This window comes from Otolemur garnettii, unplaced genomic scaffold, assembly GCF_000181295.1.
Source record: "Otolemur garnettii isolate 467f Iridium unplaced genomic scaffold, OtoGar3 scaffold00004, whole genome shotgun sequence".
In the NCBI taxonomy this organism is placed as follows: domain Eukaryota; kingdom Metazoa; phylum Chordata; class Mammalia; order Primates; family Galagidae; genus Otolemur; species Otolemur garnettii.
Genome location: NW_003852399.1, coordinates 43,245,547 through 43,254,266, shown reverse-complemented (window position 1 = coordinate 43,254,266; position 8,720 = coordinate 43,245,547). Strand labels below are relative to the sequence as shown.

Genomic DNA, 8,720 nt, shown 5'->3' with positions numbered 1-8,720 from the left:
TTTATTACTTGCTGTTAGAAGTAGCTAATATATTCAAGATAAAATACGAACTCTTTAGTATGGCATAAAAGGTTGGGTGTGCTTGTTTATAAGGTTGTATGGAAGTGGGACATCCAGATCCCTGCTGGGAAAAGGAGTTTAGCAGAAGAAAATCAGATTTAAAAAAGGTAACTGGAGCTACCTTCACATTGTTACTGTAAATTACAATAATTGGCTATCCTATAAATCTCACAGGGAATTATAACAATATTCTGTAATGATATTGTAATAACCATTTTGTATAAAGCTATAGCTTAAGTAATCTGTTTTCTCTGAAAGCATTTTCTATTCATACATCCCAAGAGAGATGATTTTAAATAGTCTATCATCATTCCATACAAAGAACTCTCACTAAGCAGAATTTTATAGCAAGCTACTGCAAAGGCCATTGACTATCCTCCGGTTCGGGTTCAATTTGGAACGTAGTGCCTTTGAAACTAGCTCAATCCCTAACTCCATCAGTTATACGCAGTATGCTGGTCCATCTCCTGATGCACATGTCATGACACTAGCAAATATTCCAGAAAGAATTACCCACTTTTTCTGTCCTCAAAGGTGATATAATTGCTGTGGTCACAGAAATCCAGATTGTTCTAGAATTTGTTTAGGTCCAGGGCCTGTTATGAGCGGATTCCTACCTGCCCCTTCAACTGATCTCTTTTTAGTCTTCTCCTTTACTATTTAAAACAAATTATTAAAAATAAATGAATTGCTATTCTTCAAATATTTCATGCTTTTGTTTCCTGCCATGATTTGTACTTTTCCACTGGAAGGCCATTCTCTTCCTTTCTTACTCACATAAACCCTTCTCACATTTCCAGGTTTGGCTCAAGCAGTGCTTTTTCTTGGATGTCTTTTATGAACATTCCTAAACTCAAAGAGAATTTTAATTACCATGAAAAGTTAAGATTAGAGATTATAATAGTTCATGTATTACCTGGCATAGAGTAGCTACTGTAGCACAGAGTACCCCATATATAACTGTTCAAATATGATAGAGGTTTATTTCTCAATCATGGTAACTCCTATGGAGAGAGTCTTGATTCAGGGTGTTAGGCTTCATCTACCTCTTAGGTTCGCCATCTTGTCGTACTAAGCTAGTGAAAGAAGAAAGGAGAGCATGAAAAAGACATATTCCTTCTTAACAACCTGGAAGTGGTCCACATCTGCTCCTTTCCAGTAGTAAGAAAGGGTTATATGGCTCAATCTGGCTCTGTTGAGTTAGGGAAGTGTGGTTCCTGACTAAGTTACAGTTTCCTGGTAATAATTCCTACCCTATAAAGAAAAACATACATTTTTGGGATAATGGCTGTCTCCGCCATAATTTATATGTACATGTATATATATATATATATATATATATTTTTTTTTTTTCTATTCTGGAATCATTTTATCATTGCTTCAGGTTTAAGAATTTTCACTGAGGCTGGGCATGATGGCTCGTGCCTATAATCCTAGCATTGTGGGAGGCCAACGTGAGTGGATTGCTTGAGCTCATGAGTTCAAGACCAGCCTGAGCAAGAGCGAGACCCCGTCTCTAATAATAGCCAGGCATCGTGGTGGGTGCCTGTAGTCCCAGCTACTCAGGAGACTGAGGCACGAGAATCACTTGAGCCCAGAACTTTGAGGTTGCTGTGAGCTATAATGCCACAGCACTCAATCCCAGAGTGACTGAGTGAGACTGTCTCAAAAAAAAAAAAAAATTCACTGATGATAGCAAATCAACATTTCCAGATAATTTCCCACATAGACCTGGTCAACTTCTAAATCTTGACTTTTGTAGACATGTCAACATATTTCTCTCCGATACAAACTATCATTCCATGCATGACTGATGGATCAGTTTTCACCTTCAATTTCAATATTTGGCTTTGACTTAGAAAGCTTCTCAGGACTATTTTTAATTCAGAAAAAAATGACTTCTTCTAAATGAGATGCAGTGGTCACTGTGCAAGATATCTGTCCACGGTGGATACTCATCATGACAGAAATGACTCTTTGTGTATTGTGTAAGTGAGTATTTCAGCAAGCAAATCAATCAGGCTGGATGTGAGAGGAGAAAACCTCTCTTTTGCCCTGATGTCATTTAGGCTTTTTACTTTAATAGAGCGTTTCACACAGTGATTCAAAATAGCAGTCGCTTTGGGTTCCTTCAGGAGTTGTGAAACTCTCAACAAATTCTTTTCTACTTGTCCCAGGTTATTCTGTTTTGATGCAGCAGAATAAAGAGCAGAGGCACATGGACCTTCCACATTGTGTATCTAGGCAGGTGGCCTCACATGCTTGGGAACTGGCCTGACCACAGAGGTACTGAAGAATGGCACCTGCTGGAGGAACCCGGCCACTGCTGAGGCGGCCACCTTCTCCCAGGGGGATGTAGGTTAAATCCGCATTGGAAGAGGGAGGCACTACAAGTAATAATCTTTGTTTCCAAATGACATAAAACCAGCTTGTGAAACCTGAAACAACAAAATTGTTGTAATGAAGTCATTCAGGAGTACTAGTTCTGAGAGGTCGCAAGGAAGAACTTTAGGAATGAGGCAACCCTGGGGAACTTCACCTATGAGACCTGGAGACACAATGCCACCGTAATTATTACCTGTTTCTGCTTTTCTTTTCTGGCTTGTTAACCGTATCTTCTCCTTTCGCAGAGAGATGGCTTTTACATGTAGTGGGTGGGTGGTCAGCTCCAGGCTTAGAGTACCCAAGTTGAGTAGCTCCACAGAAAAATGAGAATGCATTCCCCCCCGCCCCCCCCCATTTTGGTACATAAAATCCCAGAGACAGACTCTGGCCAATTTGGCTGATGGGTTTTCCTGCTGGACCACTCTGTACTGCTAAGAAGTCCTCTGATTAGCTGAGGCTGAATTATGTGTCCTCCACATCTCAGCTGTGGCGGGCACTGTGATTGACAGTTCTATGTGTGAAGAACTCTTCAAAGAAAGGGAGAAGGTGCTATTATCAAAAGAATGAATGACAGTTGTCTGTGGGATGGGGCCGGGAGAAAGCAAAGCTCTATTAGAGAGATACTGGTTTTACAAATCAAGAATAATGAAGTGAGAGTCTGAGTGAGATTTTTAAAAGATTTTATTCTAAAAATTTATTTTTGTCAAGTCCTTCTAGCTTCTATGGGAGAAAGATATAAATAAATAAAAACAGGGTGGCACCTGTGGCTCAAAGGAGTGGGGTGCTGGCCCCATATATCAGAGGTGGCGGGTTCAAACCCAACCCTGGCCAAAAAAAAAAAAAAAAAAAAACTGCAATAAATAAAGACATTCATTTTTCTCCGTGTTTGTGTGACTTGTCAAGTGCCAAGTTTTATTTTATTTTTCATTGTATTATCCTTGAAACTTTTCTAAGGAGTAATAACGTGAGGATGAGACAGAAAATCCATTTAAGTCTATAGGTAAGCCAAAGAGAAAAGTGTGAACCATCTTTAAGACCCAAAAGTGAAGTAGGGACACCTATTGAGAGGTGAGCCATTGCTGGTAAGTGCTGCTGCCAAAAAGACATACGTGGGTATCTGTAACCAAGAACCTTAGCAAACAAAGCCAGCAGCCCAGGCAGGGTGGAGAGGTGGAAACTGAATAAAATTTAGACTCCTTCATCAGTTATGAGAATAACTTAACTTCACTAATAACTTAGTGAAATGCCAGATGAGAATAAATCTGTGAATATGAAATTAATTTTTCTGTCTTGGTCTTGGATAAAGAAAAAAAGTGGAATTGGAAGCAAGTCTATCTGTGTGAAAACAAATTCTCCTTCCCGTTGACATCTCTGGCAGGACTCAACTTTTATTTCACTAACTGAGAAAATAGTTTGATGAACATGTGGCTAGAAAGAGTTTTATCTGCTGGAGCACAGATGTCCTGGGAGATGGAAGTTCACAGTAGCTCTCGGCCAGGACAGCTTTCCCTACATTGCTTCCTCCCAAGCATAACAGAATGCCCGAGAACAGCCTCCAGGGACCTAGACTGCCCACAATTTCATAGGTAATTGCCAATTTTGACTTCCTTGATGAAAATTGCTATTTAATTTTTAAGTATTAAATATTGGAGTGTTTGGATTTAAATCAGAAATAGAAAATCAGACATTGCAATAGACCACTAGCAGGCTAAGTCCCTAGAAAATCAGACATTGCAATAGACCACTAGCAGGCTAAGTCCCTAGGAAGCCTGGAGGTAACATGGTCTACTTATACGCAGAGCCCTGAGCTGTGGTGCAATGTTCCTGGGCCACGTGACTCTCTTGGACCCTGGCGACTTGCTCTCTGGGCTGCCTTCCAGCACTTGCTCAACAGAAAGCCTCCTCCTCGTCTCTGCAACCACTGTCGGTCCCTGTCTTTCTCCTGACAAGTGTGGGAACGTCTTCACTCTTCCAGAGATCCTTGGTGTCTTAGCCCATTTTCTAGCACTACACCAGAATACCACAGACTGGATAATTCATGAAGAAAATTATATTTCTTAGGCTCACGGTTCTTGAAGCTGGGAAGTCTAGCATTGAGGGGGCTGCATGTGGTGAGGGCTTTCTTGTGACACACTGTGGTGGAAGTCATCACGTGGCAAGAGAGGACATGAGAGGGTGAGAGTGCGTGAGGCAGAGAGAAAATGGGGTGAACTCATCTTTTATATCAGGAGGCCCTCCCATGGTAACCAACCCCCTCCGGAGATAACAATATTAATCCACTCGTGAGGGCTCATCACCAGGAGTTTTGGAGGATATTCAAACCATAGCACTTGGCTTTTGAGACCCATCTAGGAGTCTACACGAGTTCAGTAACCTTTTCTGGATGTTTCAGTTCAGTGATTCTTTTAATACCTCGTGTTATAATAAAACATAGGGCTTATCTGAAAGAACAGTAGGGAAGAGAGAGAAGAAATAAGGGCACGTGGCAAAATGTCTGCTACCGTACCAGAAATGGACTTGAAATACTGGGACCTACGGAAGGGTCCTTGGTTTTCCGGGCCCCTCACTCAGCCTTGCTCTTGACGACAATCTTCTTTCCCCTCCCTTTGCCAGGTCACTGCCTGGAAAACAGACCCTTGGTTCATTTTTTCCTCATATTACATATTCTTACTTACTTTCCCTTAATCTGATGAAAAATGGAAATCCTTCTAAGAACTGGAATGTCTTCAAAGGGATAAAGGGATTAATAAAGGTTTTAATTAAAAAACAAAGAAAGAATGAAAAAAAGAATGAAGTCAGCGTTTCTCAACCAACTTTTCATCTTCTTATTTTTTTGTTTCCCTCAAGAGCCATTTTAGACATTTTCTTTCTCATCTTTTTTTTCTCCTAAGATATTTTAATGCCATAGATATACTGTACTTCTGTTTAAGTTTTGTGGCCCTTCGGAAGGCCATAGACCATCATAGTAGCTATTTAATACAATTTTTTTCACCCTCCCCAAAATAATTTTTGCCCATCCCATTGAGACTGCCCGGGTTAAGTAAAAAGCTCTGCTTTCAATACCATCATGATTCATGTGGAATGATAAAAACATTGCTCAATTTATAGAATTCAGTTATAATTCTACAGAGGATGCTCTGTGCTATCTCTGTGACTTTAGAAAAAATATTCAATTTCCTTGAATGTCAACTTTCTGACACGTAAAATGAGGTTAAGTTTCAAATGATAAGCAAGCAAACGGAACTGAATTTGTCTTATCTGCTTGCCTTATAGGCTTGTTGTGAGAGTAACTTCCCTGAGATAAGCTAACTTATCAAGTCAGAGCTCACCACAAGCTTGCCTCTCGGTTCTTTCTTCACAAAACCAGAGTCTTGGTACCATTAACATACAAGAAAGAACCTCAAGCGTTCGCGGAGTAGAAATGGGAATGCGGCGATGAGCTCTGCTGTCTCAGTTGAGAGAGCAGCCAGAGAGGCGTGTGTTTCTTTAATAGAGAATGTGTCTAGGCATAAAGGAGGAGAACTCAGATTTAATAAAGGAAACGTTCACAAAGGGAACTCTTGGAATATTTTCCCCTTAGAAACTTTAAAGACAGTGTCAAGTATTGCTTGACTTCAGTGAATTATTTGCCACCAAGGCCTGGAATAGGTGATTACAAATCATTTCTCTAACACTTTACTCATTGCCTTTCTATAAAGAACCTACTTATTTTTTAAGTAACCTAAGATTTCAATATGAACTTTTATTTCTAACCCTGTTTATTAAGTATTATAACTATATTTTGGTCTTACCCAATGTATCTCAACTCTCAGCAACTGCTAGAATACACACTTGGTTGCAAAATAATAATAGATCCAATATGGACTGAGCACATGGTATGCCTAGGCCTAGAGTAGGGGTGTTACAGTTACAGTCTCCAATCTCTATGGCAACCTGTGGTATTAATAGTATATACTCTATCAGTTATCTATTATAGCAACAATCATTTTATTTACTCCTAGTTCTGTGGATCAGCAATTTGTCTAAGTTCAGCTGGGCGTTTTTTCTTCTGAACTGGCTTGGAGTCATTCACATGACCTCAAGTCCATGAGCAGGTTGGCTAAGGTCTAGTTCATCAAGGGGCCTCACTGTCGTTGCTTGTGTCTGTTCCATGCGATCTTTGTTTTTCCAGCAGTTCAGCTTCTCTTGTTCTCTTGGGGACAGCATCCGAGAGGTCAAGTATGGAAGAAGCATGGCTTCCTGAGATCTAGACTCAGAACTCACACATCCCTCCATGGCATTCTACTGGGCAAAGCTAGTCAGAAGGCCAGCTTAGATTCAGGGGATCTGGAAACAGATTCTACCTCTTCATGGGAGAAACACCAAGAATTTGTAGCCATTTTTAAACTCCTATATACACTTTCAAAGAAGAGCAACCTGGGACTCAGAAGGGATTATTAACATGTCTAAGATCTAACAGCTAGCAATGGGGTGAGCTCTGAATGTATGATTTTTCTGATTCCAAAGTCCATAGTGGACGTATAGTGTTGTATTTAACTGTACTTCATACACATTGGAATTTCTCAAAGCACTTGTTATGAGCTGAATTGTGTCGCAACCCTCCTTTTCTATGGCCAAATTCAAAGATTGAAATCCTAGCTAGCTCTCAGGACCTCTGAATGTGACTATACTTGAAAATGGGGCCTTTAAAGAGGTAATCAAGCTAAAAGACCTAATTAGAGCGGGCTCTAATCCAATAGGATAGGTGTCCTATTATAAGAAGAGGCGACTAGGACACAGACAACACACAGAAGGAAGACCCTGGGAAGAGAGGGAGAAGACTTCATCTACAAGTCAAGGACAGAAGCTCAGAAGAAATCAACCCTGCCAACACCTTGATCTTGGATTCTAGCCTTCCCAATTGTGGGACAATAAATTTCATTCCTTCAGCCATGCAGTCTATGTTCCTTTGCCATGCCAGTTCTAGCAACCTATCATAACGTAGCCCTACTATACATAATATAGCCCTCCTATATGTTATATAGCCCTATTATATATAATATAGCCCTCCTATACATCATATAGTCCCCCTAGACATCATATAGACCTCTTATACATAATATAGCCCTCCTACACATAATATAGCCCTCCTATACATAATATATCCTCCTATAATAATATAGCCCTCCCATACATAACATACCCCTACTATACATAATATAGCACTCCTATCATAATATAGTCCTCCTATAATAATGTAGCCCTCCTATCATAATATAGCCCTATTATCTACATTGGCTTATTTCATGTTCTTAATTTTATAAGGCTGATAGGTTAAGTGCTATCATTATTGGTATTTAAATTCCATTTTTTTTTTTGCAGTTTTTGGCTGGGGTCAGGTTTGAACCTGCCACCTCCGGTATATGGGGTTGGTGCCCTACTCCTTTGAGCCACAGGTGCCACCCCATTATTGGTGTTTAAATACGATTCTACGCACTTGAAGAATATATACTTACCTTGCTCAATAGGATTGGTTAGTAGTGGGGCCCTATTAGAAACAAGGCCTGGTTGCTCTTGGCATAATGTTTTCTCTTTTAGAACAAGACCTGTAACCCACTTCTAACATCTAACCCTTCCCTTGAGGACTTACCTGCTATTTCTGTTTTTGGTAAAAAAATGATAATTGGATAATCAAAGCATACTTCAGTATGATTTTTTTTCATTAGAAGTGCCAGGACTGTGGTGTTTATAGTTTATTTCAAAAATCTTTTAGGAAACGCTCTCTCTCTCTCTCTCTTTTTATTTGTTTATATTCCACATCTTCAATTTAGCCCAATAAAGGGGTACGGTAGGGAAATAAAACTTGTACCAATTTTATACATGTAGTAACCCAAACAGAAGAAAATCTTCATTGCTGCAATTTAAATGAGTTCTGAGTGTTAGAGATAAGTCAAGCAGGTATATTTGGGTTGCACTGTATTATCTGATCCCAGAGCAGTGAATAAGGCCAGCTCCAAAGAAGTGTGAAGGTTTAAGCAATGCTTGGTGCTCTGGAGCCTTGGTGGACCCTGAGCTGAGGCAGGCGGGGGCTCACTTACAAATGGAAGCTGCTGGGAGCAAGGCTGCCAGGGGGCCATGGCTTTGGTACAGCCACCTTACCTTACTTCTTGTCTGTTTTGAAAACTGGTAAAAAGATGCTCTGTTGGGTGGCACCTGTGGCTCAAAGGGGTAGGGCACTGGCCCCATAGGCCGGAGGTGGCAGATTCAAACCCAGCCCCAACCAAAAACTGCAAAAA

General features: G+C 40.4%; 1 pseudogene; it reads right to left on the bottom strand.

Moving 5' to 3' along the window:
* Positions 1-1,760: 1,760 nt before the first annotated feature.
* On the bottom strand, positions 1,761-2,780 carry LOC100941617 (annotated as a pseudogene).
* Positions 2,781-8,720: the final 5,940 nt, after the last annotated feature.